This window comes from Hordeum vulgare, chromosome 7H (assembly GCF_904849725.1).
Source record: "Hordeum vulgare subsp. vulgare chromosome 7H, MorexV3_pseudomolecules_assembly, whole genome shotgun sequence".
NCBI lineage: Eukaryota > Viridiplantae > Streptophyta > Magnoliopsida > Poales > Poaceae > Hordeum > Hordeum vulgare.
This window is the reverse complement of record NC_058524.1, coordinates 94,843,206-94,859,756: the sequence shown is the minus strand read 5'-3', so window position 1 is coordinate 94,859,756 and position 16,551 is coordinate 94,843,206. Positions and strand designations below refer to the sequence as shown.

The 16,551-nt window shown below is 43.5% G+C and overlaps 1 pseudogene; it reads left to right on the top strand.

Moving 5' to 3' along the window:
- Window positions 1–298: 298 nt before the first annotated feature.
- LOC123408379 lies at window positions 299–5,744 on the top strand (annotated as a pseudogene).
- Window positions 5,745–16,551: the final 10,807 nt, after the last annotated feature.

Below are 16,551 nucleotides of genomic sequence, written 5' to 3'. Positions count from 1 at the left end.
CGCCACCCAAGCCCATCCGCGCCTCCTCTCCCCCGCTCTTCGCCTCAGTGTGATCCGCCGTAGGATCACCACCTACACTCAGCTCACGTCGGAGCGCCAGATGCAGATCGAGGCGGAGATCCAGGCTTGGCGCGCCGCCCACATCTCTACGGGTCTCCCACTGGACTCACCAAAAAAGGAAGAGGATGAGGAGCAGCCGGAGGAGGAGGAGGAGCCGGAGGAGGAGGTGTCGGAGGCCATGGAGAAGGACGAGCCGGAGGAGGAGGACGACCCGAAGATCCATGGTCCGGGCTTGAACATGGCGGGGGCGGAGGAGGAGTTCGCCATCGCCCAAGCCGACGAGATGGTGGAGCAGCGGGCCATCCTGGATTCGATCCGTGATGACACCGATGTGGAGGCCAACCGTCGGCTCATCCGACAGAGACAGACGGATGTCGGCGCCCTCTTTTACGAGCTCGGGGTGGAGATAGAGACGGAGGAAACCGTAGTGGAGCAGCCAAAGGCGCCGGAAGGGGCCACCGCAGAGCCGCCAGAGAGGGCGGAGCTACAGCTGCCGCACATCTATCCGCCGAAGGACACGGAGATCATCAAAATCTCTAACGAAGAGTAGATAGTTTATACGTAGTACATATTTTTATATATTTGCATGCTTTTATACGAATTTGAAAATTCTAATATGAGATGTTTGAATGGAGTAGTCTTTTTTGTGACGTGCCGACGAGTCCTTATGAACGCGTCCGCAGGATTTGAGGGTTATTTTTATAAGTTTTGGTTGTAGATGCTTTTATTCACTAATGTTTTTTATGAAGGGATCTTATTCACCAATGTTTATTTCTACTAAGGTTAATGATTACCTGATCTTGCTATACAAATAACCTAGGTATGCAGCCGTAAATGAAAAGATCACTAGATCTCTCTGTATGTACACTAACCAATATCTATTTATGTTCTTATGCAAATCCATTTTAAATCTATTAATTGTGATTTTCATGTGCCTTGTTCCTGCTCAACCTACACAGATATGGTGACACATGTAACACTTTTTTTTTCAGCTACGACTTTAGCGGTAAGGGCAGATTGCACATGTTTTTCTTGGGTAATTGAGATATAAACAACTGCCATTTCTAGATATTCTAATTTGTGCAGTTGTTCCCTAAAATTACTTTTGAAATCTGCCATGCATTCAGGTTTGGTATGTTCTTTGTATTGAGGGCTAATATTATTTCCACTTGTTTATCTCTACTATTAAAGCAGGATGTGCCGTCGTGATGGTTCAACCTCGCTCATGGTTCGACCAACTCCCAGCCCATCACGCACACGCACCCACGTCCTCCCGCTCCCTCCCACTAAAGGTTCTCTGTACACCCACATAAGTTAGATCTATCCCCCTCTCTTCTCCACCCCGCATCCCCTTCCTCACGCACGCAAACGGCTTACCTCTCCCCCGCCACGACCTCGCCGTCGCCGCCACTGCGCACCTGCCTAACCAGGAACCCACGACTGCAACCATCCGAAATGCGGCGAGATGATGGCCCCCCGGTGGGCCAGCGACAGCAACACCATCAGCAGCTGGTCGGAAGGTGGTTCACTCGCTCTTCACACACCGTCGCTCTCCAATGGTAGCGGAGCAGCCAACGCCTCCCTCCTCCACGGAAATCAAGGCACGGATTTCTGCGGCCACAAATTCCCACACATTCATACTACTAGTTTTACTGAAATTAACAACACGTTTACTTCTGCTCTGAATCTCTTCCTGATTTTGTTTCGTTCTGTTTTGTGTGATTCAGATTCGAATGCAGATGGGGGTCATGTCTCCGACGAAGCTGAGGATGAAGCTATTGGGGATGGGATCCTCCCACGGCCACGGAGGCGCCAACAAGGTTGAGGCGCCCAGCAAGTCGCCGCCGTCCAGGCTCGACGCCGACGACCATCCCAAGAACAGCCTCCTGCCCCAGGAGCCCGACCAAGGCTCCTCCTCAGAGTACCCCAAGGACCGCTCTGACTCTTCTTCGTCCCGCTCGCGCTCCGGGTTTCACAAGAAGTCCAGACGCATCAAACGACGCTCCAACCTCATCCGCGACTACGTCGAAGGGGAGGACATAAATATATGCAAAATGCACACGGATCTGAATGTAGCAGACCCGCTGACTAAACCTCTTCCACGGCCAAAGCATGATCAACACCAGAACTGTATGGGTGTTAGATTTATTACAATGTAATTCGCATGATGATGTGAGGGCTAGATTATTGACTCTAGTGCAAGTGGGAGACTGTTGGAGTTATGCCCTAGAGGCAATAATAAATATAGTTATTATTATAATTCCTGTATCAAGATAATCGTTTATTATCCATGCTATAATTGTATTGAATGAAGACTCATTTACATGTGTGGATACATAGACAAAACATTGTCCCTAGCAAGCCTCTAGTTGGCTAGCCAGTTGATCAAAGATAGTCAATGTCTTCTGATTATGAACAAGGTGTTGTTGCTTGATAACTGGATCACGTCATTAGGAGAATCACGTGATGGACTAGACCCAAACTAATAGACGTAGCATGTTGATCGTGTCATTTTGTTGCTACTGTTTTTCTGCGTGTCAAGTATTTGTTCCTATGACCATGAGATCATATAACTCACTAACACCGGAGGAATACTTTGTGTCTATCAAATGTCGCAACGTAACTGGGTGACTATAAAGATGCTCTACAGGTATCTCCGAAGGTGTTCGTTGAGTTAGTATGGATCAAGACTGGGATTTGTCACTCCGTGTGACGGAGAGGTATCTCGGGGCCCACTCGGTAATACAACATCACACACAAGCCTTGCAAGCAATGTGACTTAGTGTAAGTTGCGGGATCTTGTATTACGGAACGAGTAAAGAGACTTGCCGGTAAACGAGATTGAAATAGGTATGCGGATACTGACGATCGAATCTCGGGCAAGTAACATACCGAAGGACAAAGGGAATGACATACGGGATTATACGAATCCTTGGCACTGAGGTTCAAACGATAAGATCTTTGTAGAATATGTAGGATCCAATATGGGCATCCAGGTCCCGCTATTGGATATTGACCGAGGAGTCTCTCGGGTCATGTCTACATAGTTCTCGAACCCGCAGGGTCTGCACACTTAAGGTTCGACGTTGTTTTATGCGTATTTGAGTTATATGGTTGGTTACCGAATGTTGTTCGGAGTCCCGGATGAGATCACGGACGTCACAAGGGTTTCCGGAATGGTCCGGAAACGAAGATTGATATATAGGATGACCTCATTTGATTACCGGAAGGTTTTCGGAGTTACCGGGAATGTACCGGGAATGACGAATGGGTTTCGGGAGTTCACCGGAGGGGGCAACCCACCCCGGGGAAGCCCATAGGCCTGGAGGGTGGCGCACCAGCCCTTAGTGGGCTGGTGGGACAGCCCAAAAGGTCCCTATGCGCATTGGAAGAAAAATCAAAGAGAAAAAGAAAAAAAAAGGAGGAGGTGGGAAAGGGAAGAAGGACTCCACCTTCCAAACCAAGTAGGACTCGATTTGGGAGGGGGAGACCTTCCCCCTTGGTTCGGCCGACCCCCTTGGGGCTCCTTGAGCCCCAAGGCAAGGCTCCCCCTCACCCACCTATGTATACGGAGGTTTTAAGGCTGATTTGAGACGACTTTTCCACGGCAGCGCGACCACATACCTCCACGGTTTTTCCTCTAGATCGCGTTTCTGCGGAGCTCGGGCGGAGCCCTGCTGAGACAAGATCATCACCAACCTCCGGAGCGCCGTCACGCTGCCGGAGAACTCTTCTACCTCTCCGTCTCTCTTGCTGGATCAAGAAGGCCGAGATCATCGTCGAGCTGTACGTGTGCTGAACGCGGAGGTGCCGTCCGTTCGGCACTAGATCGTGGGACTGATCGCGGGATAGTTGGCGGGGCGGATCGAGGGACGTGAGGACGTTCCACTACATCAACCGCGTTCACTAACGCTTCTGCTGTACGGTCTACAAGGGTACGTAGATCACTCATCCCCTCTCGTAGATGGACATCACCATGATATGTCTTCGTGCGCGTAGGAAATTTTTTGTTTCCCATGCAACGTTCCCCAACAGTGGCATCATGAGCTAGGTTCATGCGTAGATGTCTTCTCGAGTAGAACACAAAAGTTTTTGTGGGCGGTGATGTGCGTTTTGCTGCCCTCCTTAGTCTTTTCTTGATTCCGCGGTATTGTTGGATTGAAGCGGCTTGGACCGACATTACTCGTACGCTTACGAGAGACTGGTTTCATCGCTACGAGTAACCCCGTTGCTCAAAGATGACTGGCAAGTGTCAGTTTCTCCAACTTTAGTTGAATCGGATTTGACCGAGGAGGTCCTTGGATGAGGTTAAATAGAAACTCATATATCTCCGTTGTGGTGTTTGCGTAAGTAAGATGCGATCCTACTAGATACCCATGGTCACCACGTAAAACATGCAACAACAAAATTAGAGGACGTCTAACTTGTTTTTGCAGGGTATGTTTGTGATGTGATATGGCCAACGATGTGATGTGATATATTGGATGTATGAGATGATCACGTTGTAATAGATAATATCGACTTGCACGTCGATGGTACGGCAACCGGAAGGAGCCATAAGGTTGTCTTTATACTAACGTTTGTGCTTGCAGATGCGTTTACTATTTTGCTAGGATGTAGCTTTAGTAGTAATAGCATGAGTAGCACGACAACCCCGATGGCGACACGTTGATGGAGATCATGTTGTGGCGCTGGTGACAAGAAGATCGTGCCGGTGCTTTGGTGATGGAGATCAAGGAGCACGTGATGATGGCCATATCATGTCACTTATGAATTGCATGTGATGTTAATCCTTTTATGAACCTTATTTTGCTTAGAACGACTGTAGCATTCTGAGGTGATCTCTCACTAAACCCCGATCGCCAGCCAGGAGCAGTCGAGGAGCGGCACGCCGGCCGGCGCCACGACGCCGTCGCTGAGCCCGCTCTGCTCGGTGCCGGCCTCGCCGTCCTCGTCCGAGCGGGAGCTGCAGCTCAGGACGCGCCGCGAGATCGCCGCGCTCGGGCTACAACTGGGCAAGATGAACATCGCGTCCTGGGCCAGCAACGAGGATCGCTTCCACAAATCGCCGGAGAAGAGCGCTGGAGAAGAAGACCGAGCCAAGAAGGCGGAGTTCGAAGCTCGAGCCGCAGCATGGGCAGAGTCCAAGAAGTGCAAGCTGCATCAAGGCACGGAACAAAATCTCCACATTTTAATCATGATTGTTTCATTCAAAAACACCATTTTCTTCTGAATCTTATGTTCTTTTGGTCATGGTGGCTCAGATATCAGAGGAAGGAGGTGAGGATTCAGGAGTGGGAGAACTGACAGAAATCCAAATTCGAAGCCAAGATGAGGCATCCAGAGGTCAACTCCCATCTGAACCCCCGAACTTGCTGCATTGTGGTGCTACCAACTCCTGATCGGCATTGCGATTGTTCATCATATAATGTAGAAGTATCAATTTACAGAGTGTAATTGTGCAAGATTCATTTCAGGTGCAGGCCGACCAAATGAAGGCGCGGGCAAAGAACAGCCTGACCAAGAGGCTATCCACGTTGAGCCACAAGGTAGAGGGGAAGCAGGCGAGGGTCGAAGCGAGGTGGAACCGACGGGGAGTCCGGCTGGCCCGTCAGGTGGAGCGCATCCGAAAGACAGGCCGCGTGCCGTCCCGGTTCCGGTGCTGCAGCTGGTTCCTCTGTTAAAAACGAAACAAAATTCAGATGGTCTCTTAAGTGCAGGCTGACTGAAGAAGCATCATGAAGGTCTGAATGCAAAAGCCTCCGGGATGAGATGTACATGAAATTATTTGAATCAATGTGCTGTAGGTGTTGCTTTGCTCTGTAGTCTGTACAATCTGAATGTCTGTACCTGAGCTACAATAGCATGTTGCCGTTGTTAACATGAGCTAATGCTAATGGCCTGCTGACTAATGTACTGAGAAATTGAGATCATCTTTATTGATGGGGCATGCTTTATTTGCAAGATTTAGATGTCTTAACTTGATAAAAGGACTTTATATTGAATGTGTTTGTGCGATTGAAGATGGAGCATGCTTCATTTGCAAAATTATATTGAGTGTGTTTGTGCGACTAGATATGGAAGATGGGTTGTGCTCTCTCGCTCGCGTGGTTACCACCGTGTTTCAGTCATGATGAAGAGTTGTTGTGGCGGCGCTGGTGTGTTCCAACATGGACGGTGTTGCCCCCATTATGGTGTGTGGAGCTGGAGATGTGTTGTGCAATGGATGGAAGTCCTACCTGTCTTAGGTCGGTGTCGGTGGCGACGACGCATGTGGGTGTCATTCCTCTCCTTAGAGGCGTCGCCGAGGTGTGTCAACAACATTTCTCCCACTTATGTCCTGAAGCCAAACAACTCCTATTCATATTTTAGTCCATGGGTTATGGGTGATGGGACTAGACAATTGATAGACTTGGAGGAAACACTAGCCGAATTTTGAGTGGAGTGGCAACATAGTGAAGTACTCCCTTCGGTACTTTTTACTCTGCATGTAAGATTTGTGTCAAGTCAAACTTTTCATTGACCAAACTTATATGAAAAAATATCAACATCTACAATACCAAACATATAAAACATGAAACTACATTCCTGAGTGAATGTAAAGATATTGATTTGATATTGTGAATGTCTATACTTTTTTCTATAAGTTAGGTCAAATTAGAGATGTTTTGACTTCAGACACAACTTATATGTAGACTAAAAAGGACCAGAGGGAATAATAACACAATAATCAAAGAGCTGAAATTGAGTGGGTTGTAATAGATTCATTTGTTGGCCCGTGACAACGCACAAGCGTTCTACTAGAACGGTGTAAGTAACTGCACCTATATGTTAGATACAGGCTAACTTGTAGAAGAAGAAGCTTCCAGCCTGGTCTCAACGAAGTTTCCAGCCTGGTCTCACAACTGAGCCATATCTACCATGCACAATATATTATTGCTTTCAGATCTCCTGTTTATTCTTAATGTCGCTCCATTTTTGCTAGCTATTGATCTATGACGAAGGGGATGTGCTGGTGCCAGTGCCCATTGCTATTCAAACAACGGAGTGGATCTGGCAATATTTTTATCAATAAAGGTTATCTTTCCTGTGGCCTTTGTTATTAGATACATGCAGATGTGTGTCACTTCCTTAGATCATATCTGGTTTCTAAAATTTTAGATGTTACATATAACCATTAGTTACCTTTCAAAAAAAATGACAGTTATCCCAATAGCAGTCCTTGTACATGTTTTTTTATCTGCTTTAAAAATTATTGCGAAGCAAAATAAAGTTGTATGTAAGAATATCCTAGATTGTGTTTTTATATACAAGGATCGCTTCATGTTACCTCCTTTTTTAGTGAAGCATTAAACTGAGAATGTAGAATGGGGGACCAAAATACTTCTTAGGAAAGTACTAGAGCAGGAACTCAAAATAGTCTACCTTGTGATGTGTGCGTGCGTGTGTGTGTGCGCGCGCATGTGCGGGTGCGAGTGTGCGTGCCCTTACGCTCATCTTTGGTCCAGGTTTAGTTGTCCCTGATACTTGGTTTTAATTTTCTACTAGCATATAATTATACAAGAAAAGAAAAAGTGAGAGGGTGAAATACCCCAAAAGGGAGTATCCAAGAATGGGAGTACCGTACAGAAAGGTAAAGTGGGAGTGTGAAAACCACGAAGTATTGAAAAAGATTCGGTACCGGGAGGCGGGTTATGAGGGGTGGCATGCCGAAGGCGTAGTAGGACGGGAGGAGAAATGGAATGGGATCCTTAACCGGTGCTAATTCTTATTTGATTGCAACACAAATTATGTTGTAGCTCTTGGCATACATCCTTTTGTATTCATTTTAGTGTCTATTTGACTTGTGTTCTACATAAATTATGGACCCGCTTTGTTGACGAACGGTCACCAAGAGGAGGTGGCATTTGCGAACGATTTCATTGTAATTTTCAGTTAGAGGGGATGATAGTTTCTTCAGAATGACATGGCGATTTCTGTCAGAGAAGGACATTTTAGTTTTTCAATCTGTCACTATATGATCTTGTCTCAAAACTAAATCTGCTATCAAAAGGGGTTCAATTTCCACCCCTTTTGCAATGATTGGTAGTTAGTTAACTTTTTCCTTAAATGATAATATAGGAAGGAATAAGTATCAGAACTACTACCATGGTGCCCATTTCAAGTCTAGCAATGAATTAACAAGTTTAACATGTGAGGCCATTTTTATTTGTTGTGCGGAATATTACCATTAATTTGTGTGCTTCATAGCGATGGAGTAAATGGCAAGTATTAAGTTCAAAAGGTTGTCTTAGCCTGTGTAACCAAGAAATAAATTAAAAGCCCGTGGCAACGCACGGGCCTTCTACTATATGGTTTAATAACCTTTTGAGTAATATGGCTCAATAACTTGATTGGAGCTTACACACCGTTAGTTTTTTGTATTTTTTTTACATGATTTAGGGTAGTTTATTTAGTTTTTACATTCATCATTTGAACACATGTTGCAAATGGACTAGAAAGAAGCTTACCCCTAGTTAGCTACAAGATTATTATTATTATTTTGCGGGGTAGCTACAAGATTGTTATCTTACTGTAAATAACAGTATAGTCAATCTCAAAGCAACTTTGTTACTAACCGTAAATCACAATGTACTTCCCTTCCAAGCAGTTAGATGAAAAAAATCCAGTTTTGTGACATTTTACTTAAGCAAATACATGCTCTACTTATCTACATATGTGCACTATGTCACATAATAGTCATGCTCGTTATCTTCTTTTCATTTCACATATACCTGAATTATTGCTCAATTTTCTGGCACAACGCATGGGATATCCTCTAGTTTTATACAGCTTTCTAGACACGTGGAGTCTACATTGTCTTGATAACAAACATCTTATATTATGTTTTTGACCCTTAAACAGTGAGAGAGTCTCTCACTGATTCAATTAAATAAAATGTCTATATATCAAGATTTACAAAGCCTAGCCACTTTGGGCGGAGACCGAGAAAACAAGAGTTCATTGAAAGGAGTCTACGAAACTAAAGATAAAGGCGTGTGTTTCTCCTTAACTATATAGGTTAGAAAGGGAGAAATATCCTTAAAAAATAGGGTGGGAAATTTGGAGTCTATAAAAGAAAATATTTGAACATGTTATATACTATTACTGTTCTATTTCAAGTCTTAAACTTAAAAGTGATGTCAAACTTAAATGTATGCTATTGCCGTTAAATAAAAGATGAGGTCATTGTTAGGAATATGCAACTTGTATTTTATGAGGGCCAACGATCAATATATATATATATATATATATATATATATATATATATATATATATATATATATATATATGTGTGTGTGTGTGTGTGTGTGTGTGTGTGTGTGTGTGTGTATGTGTATACATGTATAGTAGTAATATGCAGGAAATCATTCATACAACCCGGAAGATATACATGTTAGAGTATAATTCTAACACCCCCCCAATGATCATGGTGGATGAACAACACTAAGTTTGAGGGAGGCTCTGGTACCACTAGTAGAAAAAGGGGCTATAACCCCGGTTCGTGGCAAAGCGGGACTAATGCTAGCCTCGATTCGGTCCCGATCCGGGGCTAATATTCCTCCACATTGCGGGGCTGGGGGCGAGGGGGGAGGGGTATTAGTCCCGGTTCTTATTACGGACCGGGCCTATTGCTGCGCTACCTTTTTTAAAACTTTTTAGGGTTTAGGTTTTGTACTAAATTGGATGTGGCTATTTTGTTGCCCCCTATTTTCCATTTATGTGTTTTGGGCACTTTTTAATTCTTGTTTTGCACTAAATTGGATGGTACATACACAGCAATAAAGGAACAACTATATTGCACATCATCGTCACGAATATATTACACCATCTCATCCGTCGTGCTTTGTCAAACATATTACATAATGTAGACACGAGTTACACATGCACATATGCATGTCTTTTACACTTTAACATTTCATCTGAATTGCATCGACGAGCAATAATATTCTCCCTTCACATCTAGGACCTCTGCATCTAAGAATCCGGCAATTTTCTCTTGAATTGCTCGTACACGTTTCTGTGGTAGAAGACTGTCCCGCAACCGTTCGATCTAATTAAAAAAAGGGTCAATATATATCAACGAAACCGAACACAATTGACGGTAATAAAATAAAATTATGAGTATTGTTTATCGTACTTCAATTTTTTTATGTCCCGGTTTTTGCCCGTCTCATGGATCGTGTGGCGAATGAACTCGCAAACATAGTATCCACATAAATTGTTTCGATGTTCCTGCCTCAAGCACTTTACGAGAACAGAGTTCAATCAAAAACATAATCAAGAATGATAATGGTATTGAAACTAGAATAAAGAGATGCGCAGATCTAGCTAGTAGTTACTTATATCCATTTGTTTAAATGTAAGCTCTGGCTTCCAAACACCCTCACACTTGGCAGTGAACCGTTTCCAAGCCCTGCCAAGAAAACGAAATGAATAACGGAGTTCTTTATTAATTGCTTGCTATCAGGAAATGAACGAAAAGTTGTCGATATAATGCCATAATGATTGAAATTACCTCAGCAGGCATTCCTGCATGTTCGCCCATTCAGCGAGGGTGTGCGTTTTGGGTCCATGACTTTTACTAGCCCCTCGTCAGGTACAATGATTAACAGAATAAAGTGGAACCTACGCACGCATAACGAGTCAATTATACACTTAATAACATCGAGTAAGCGAAAATAGAATCTGTGTATAGTAACACTCACTTGAAGTTGTAAGGAAATAGTACTTCCCTTTTGTTAGCGGAAAACCCTAACCCTTGTACCAAGTTATTCTCTGTCTCGCGGTGATCCAGTGTGAGACTTTTGTCAGGAATGAAATATGGGTCAATGAACCCAATGTCATAGATTCGTCCCCTTTTGCATTCGAGAATCTTCATTCTGCAAAATTAATATAGTGATGAATAAGATTATACATGCAACGAACGAGCTGAATAAGACTGAATGACATAAATTAATAATACTTACAAACAATAAGCACCGATGATAGATTTATCGAGGGCGTCTTGTTTGTAAAACATAAATAATTCGTCGAATTCAATCATTAGCACACCATCTCCATGCCCAAAATGTTCGTTTTTATATGCATAGTAGATCCAGCTTTGTTTTTCAGCACATGCTTGCATGTATCAGTCATGCAATCTTTGCATTTTTGTTGGTAGGTCGTTGATTAACTCAGGTTTGACGAGAGGAGCCCCGTGCCGTTACACGTATGTTATGTCAGTGAATTCCTGCATATGGTTTAAGTACTCATCAATAGACATGACATGAGCCTTGGCCGCTTCTCCGTATAGTGCAACAAACTCCGGAACGATACCGACGGTTTCATCATTCCTCTGCTCGACCGCAGCTCCGCTCGAGCACACCTTTGTATCGGAATACACTTTGAGCGGGGGGCACGATTGTTTTTTCTATTGTCCGAGATGGGCAACTGATTTCTCGCTGGACGTACTACTCTTCAACCGCTGCTTTTTTGCCTGAGCTGACTTGAGAATAGAGCGTTCATAGTCTGCTGGCAATGATGGCAGGGGATCTGCAAGGGTTTTCAACATTTTCACGCACGCGACCTGATCTTCTGGGGTGATCGGGAACTCTGGCTCTTTCGGCTTCTTCTTGTTAGCCTTGTCAGCCATCCACTATTCATGCTGGGCGTCTGCCCTCTTAATATTTTCCTCTCCAGTATAGTCCCAAGGTCTCATCTCCATATCCTTATGAGGCACTTTTGGGAGGGGCGACAACTTACGTTTTGGTGATCGGAACCCCTTTCTGCCGCCACTATTAGCGGTGGTACGTTTTCGCTTTTTTCTCTAATCCTCAGTGGACGGAGACGGCTGACGGGGCGGTGGAGACGACTGATGCAACGGTGGAGAGGGTTGCGCTAGAGACTGGTGAGGCGACGAAGACGATGGTTGCGCTGGAGACTGGTGAGGCGGCGAACACGACGGTTGCGCTGGAGACTGGTGAGGTGGAGGCGGAGAAGGATTGCTGCTCTGAGGAGTCAGTGGCCTTGGTGGCCAATTTGGAAGCAAGATGTGCTCCTTTGGCCATACAACGGTCTGTTTCTTGACTTCTCCAAGTTTAGTCAAATCCATATCTTCACCTGCAGGGTAGTCCAACTTCAGCTCCTCATATTCTTTCGTCACTTCATCCACCGCGATGACAACGTACCCTTTTGGAACCGGAGAGCAATGCCAAGTTGGATTATGTCCAATTGGTACGGCCACGCCGGCCGCCACTGTCAACCTTAAGTTAGCAAGTTTCACCTTTAGCTCACAAGGTGTGCTCTGTGTGATATCATCCACTGGTTAGCAACGAGGAGGAGCTGTCGTCAGTGCATCATCATCACCATCATCCTGGAGCTGCGTGGAAGTGGCACTGCTTTTTCGGTACGATGCAGCTTCTATCATGAGCCATTGAGATTGGCAGCTACCTTGTTGTCTGTCGACTTGATCCTGCTGCAGCCACTTTACTTATTCTTCTATATTACGCAGCCGGTCTGCAGAAGTCTCTTTCTGAGCTGCCTCCTTTTCCTTTCTCCTCTGATGGCTTCTATCGGGAAATCTCTTCCTTTCGTCAGAAAACGCAAGCATCCACGGTGGGGGATCCTGGTAAGCCTCGTGCTCGCCCTTTGTGTTCATCATTCCCAAGGGCGCGTGAGAGCTCGTCGTTCTCTCTATCATGAACGAACCGTCCCTCTTCAACATCCTTTACTGCACGTCTAATGTTCTCGATGGGTAGGGGATTATCTTTGTGTCTTTGGTTATATATTGCCTTCCCTTCTGCGTCCAACAAGCCCTCATGCCCGTAAAACCAGTTTCTTGCCCATTCCATCCATCTTAAGGGCTATAGAGTGATATTGTTAGCCATAAATGATGCCTCAAGTGATTCCCACTTAGCCATGTGACCTAAGTAGCCACCATGCCCCATAACATGGTGGTATTTCTTCATACGTGCTTTGCTGCAGACTTTTTCAAGGCGTCCTCCGATTTCTTGTACATCACAAATTCGGCCAGTAGTCTTTTATCTTCTCATAGCCGTTATCGAAATCTGGAGTCTTATCATGCAAGATAAATTCCTGGTGCAATCTTTTCTTCGAGCCCCTGAATAGATAGGCCATCTTCTTAAGAGCCCACTCCTTGACTTTTTTCTCTAGGGCCTCTTTTCGCCTCTTCATTTCCTCCTCATTTGGCTCCTCCTCATCTGGATCCACCTTTGGCGCCGGCAGGGTGAAATGAATCATGATCTTTCTTCAAAGGTTTTCTTTGGCTACTGTGCCAACATATGAGACTCCTTCCTCCCTTGGCTTAATCCATTCTGGAATGGTGATAGGGACGTGGTCCCTAACAACAACTCCGCATGCCTTCACAAACTTCTGCTTTACATCTGGGGGAGCAATTGGTTGCCCGACATTTGAGACGCTTTCGATCTTGTACCTCTCACCGTCATCCATCTTCTTGGTTCGGCCTCATTTCGTCCGTATTGAAGTTTTGCTCGATCCGGAGGGCTAAAATAAAGAGCATTAATATATGTATATAGATAGCAGAGGATTAATTTATTAATATATATATATGCACATCGACGGAGCCTTCGGCTTCTCCCTCGTAGGCTTCTTCCTCATAGGAGCCGCCGAGTCCTCCCTCGCCCGAGGCGTGGGCATCTACTTCATCGGAGCTTCTACCTCCTGTGTTGAGAGACTCATCTCCCTCGCCGGAGTCGTTCAAAAACTGATTGGTGACATCGCCAACAATAAAATCATCCCCGCGGATGACACCATGCATCACGTCTTCCTGATATTCATCTCTGTCGTGTATTGGATCCATAGTATCTGCAAATTAATTAAACATAAAAAACTAAATTAACTAACAACTAAAACTCTCGCTTATATATACATCGAATAATCCACTTAATTAATGCATCATCGAATAATCCACTTAATATTATCGAATATATAATCTGGAATACATCAATAATACATCTCTCGAATACAGTAATACATCTCTCGAATAATATATAACTGATCAACCAACAAAGAGTCATCGTTGTACTAAGTCGCGGGCGGTGGACACCCAAAGAGCAGGGACCATCACCGGATCATAGCTCGGGTGAGATCCCTGAAGAACCTGCCAGGTATTGGAGGACCTGGCATCCAACGCTTCCATGTAGCAATGGATGTGCTCGTCCTCCTCCCTGACACGGCGACGTACCTCGTCCTCGGGAGCCGGCACCCTCGGCACCGAAAGTGGCCCCCGCGTTCGCTACCAAAGAAGCTCCGGGTCGACGACGGGAGCCCGGTTCCTCACCAAGCTACGCGCCCCGGAAGGTAACTCCTCCCAGTGCCGGCCCGGCGGAGCCCAGTCCCACACATGCTGGCACCTATCTAGTAGGTGGTCGCCACCGAGTCGACGACAAGGATGCGGGTCGGGTATCGTATGTACTAGTATTTAAATTCCTACTATTTAATAAACTTTTCCAAACGTGTACTCCCTCCGTTCCGAAATATAAGACCTTTTAAAGATTTCATCAGAAAACTACATACAGAGCAAAATGAGTGAATCTATACTCTAAAATATGTCTAACGGATTATTTTAACCTTTAAGGGATTTAACAAAATGGCGACATTCCGGATGTGCAGAAAATGATCCATATTTTTCCTGATCTCATCTACCCTTCTATATGTCATATTGTCTAGTGTCAAAGGATTCAAGAAAATCATGACTTCATCATTACCTAGTAGTAATAGACACATGATGCTATGAAGCTTTACAAAGTTGTTTTGTAACGGAATCCCGAATAGGATAATTAGTTTTTTGGTACGCAGTTCAAAAAGAGCCATCCGAATATCGCTATTTGGAAGGATTTTGCTGAACTTCGTACCAAAAAATGAATTATTCTACGAGAAACTCCGTTCCAAAACAACTTTCGAGAGCTTCGTAGCATCATCCGTCTATTACTACCGGGTAATGATGAATACATTGATTTTTTCAATACTTTGACACGCAACATGACATATAGATTCTAGCTAGCTAGCTAGGTTACATAGATGAGATAAAAAAAAATTGGATCAACTTGTGCACATACATAATGTGGCATTATTGATAAATTCATTATTAAAAGAGTAAGCAGAATCTATTGTCTATTTATATATATACTAATTAATTGCAAATAAATAACAAACTTTTGCAAATGTCAAAATTCATCAAACTTTTGCAAATAGTTCTAAAATATTAACAGAGAAATACGAGTAGCAAACTTAACATAAAAAATGAAAAACGGCCCTAAACTAACTACTTACTTAACATAAAAGAAACCTACTTAACCTAAACTAACAATAACCTATATATTTACTACTAACTATGACCTAAACTAACACTAACAATATTATTTCCTCTAGCTTAACATACACCTAAAAGAAAATTCACCAAATATTCTACAAATAACACTTAAGCATATACAAAAGAAAAATTAAGCAATGGTGTGCAAAACACTACTTAAGCATCTATATACAAAATTACAATTAAAACACTTTGATTATTTTAGTTCATTCTTTTTAGTTAATATTTTAGATGATTCTTTTTAGTTGACATCATATTTTTTCAACAATTTCTGACTTCATTTGGTATTTTTCATGCATTTACTTATTTTTTTGAGCTAATTAACCCTGAAATTGAAAATCACTACAAATGAACTCTGAAAAGGTTGAAAGTTGGTATGGTATCATCATTTTACCCACATAGCATGTGCTAAAAAGTTGAGAGGGTTATAACAAAAACTAGATATACTTCGTGTACAAAACGGACAATCTCTTTCGAAGTATGAGGGTTTCGAACGAGAACTCATCTCTTACAAAGGGATTTCATTTTTTTGAACTTATTTGAATCCCATACTTTTTGTGTGTTCAAAATGCACCACTCAAAGGCACATCATCATTTTTTAATAATTTCAGACTTCATTTGGTATTATTCATGCATTTACTTATTTTTTAGCTAATTGACTCTGAAATTGAAAAGCAGTACAAATGAACTCTGAAAATGTTGAATGTTGGCATGGTATCATCATTTCACCCACATAGCATGTGCTAAAAAGTTGAGAGGGTTACGACAAAAACTGGGTTCACATTGTGTACAAAACGGACAATCTCTTTCGAATTATGAGGGTTTCAAACGAGAACTCATCTCTTACAAAGGGATTTCATTTTTTTAACTTATTTGAACTCCATACTTTTTGTGTGTTCGAAATGCACCATTCAAAGGCACATCATTAATTTTCAACAATTTCAGACTTCATTTGGTATTTTTCATGCATTTACTTATTTTTCGAGCTAATTGACCCTGAAATTGAAAAGCACTACAATTGAACTCTGAAAATGTTGAAAGCTGGCATGGTATCATCATTTCACCCACATAGCATGTGCTAAAAAGTTGAGATGGTTACGACAAAAACTGGATGCTGT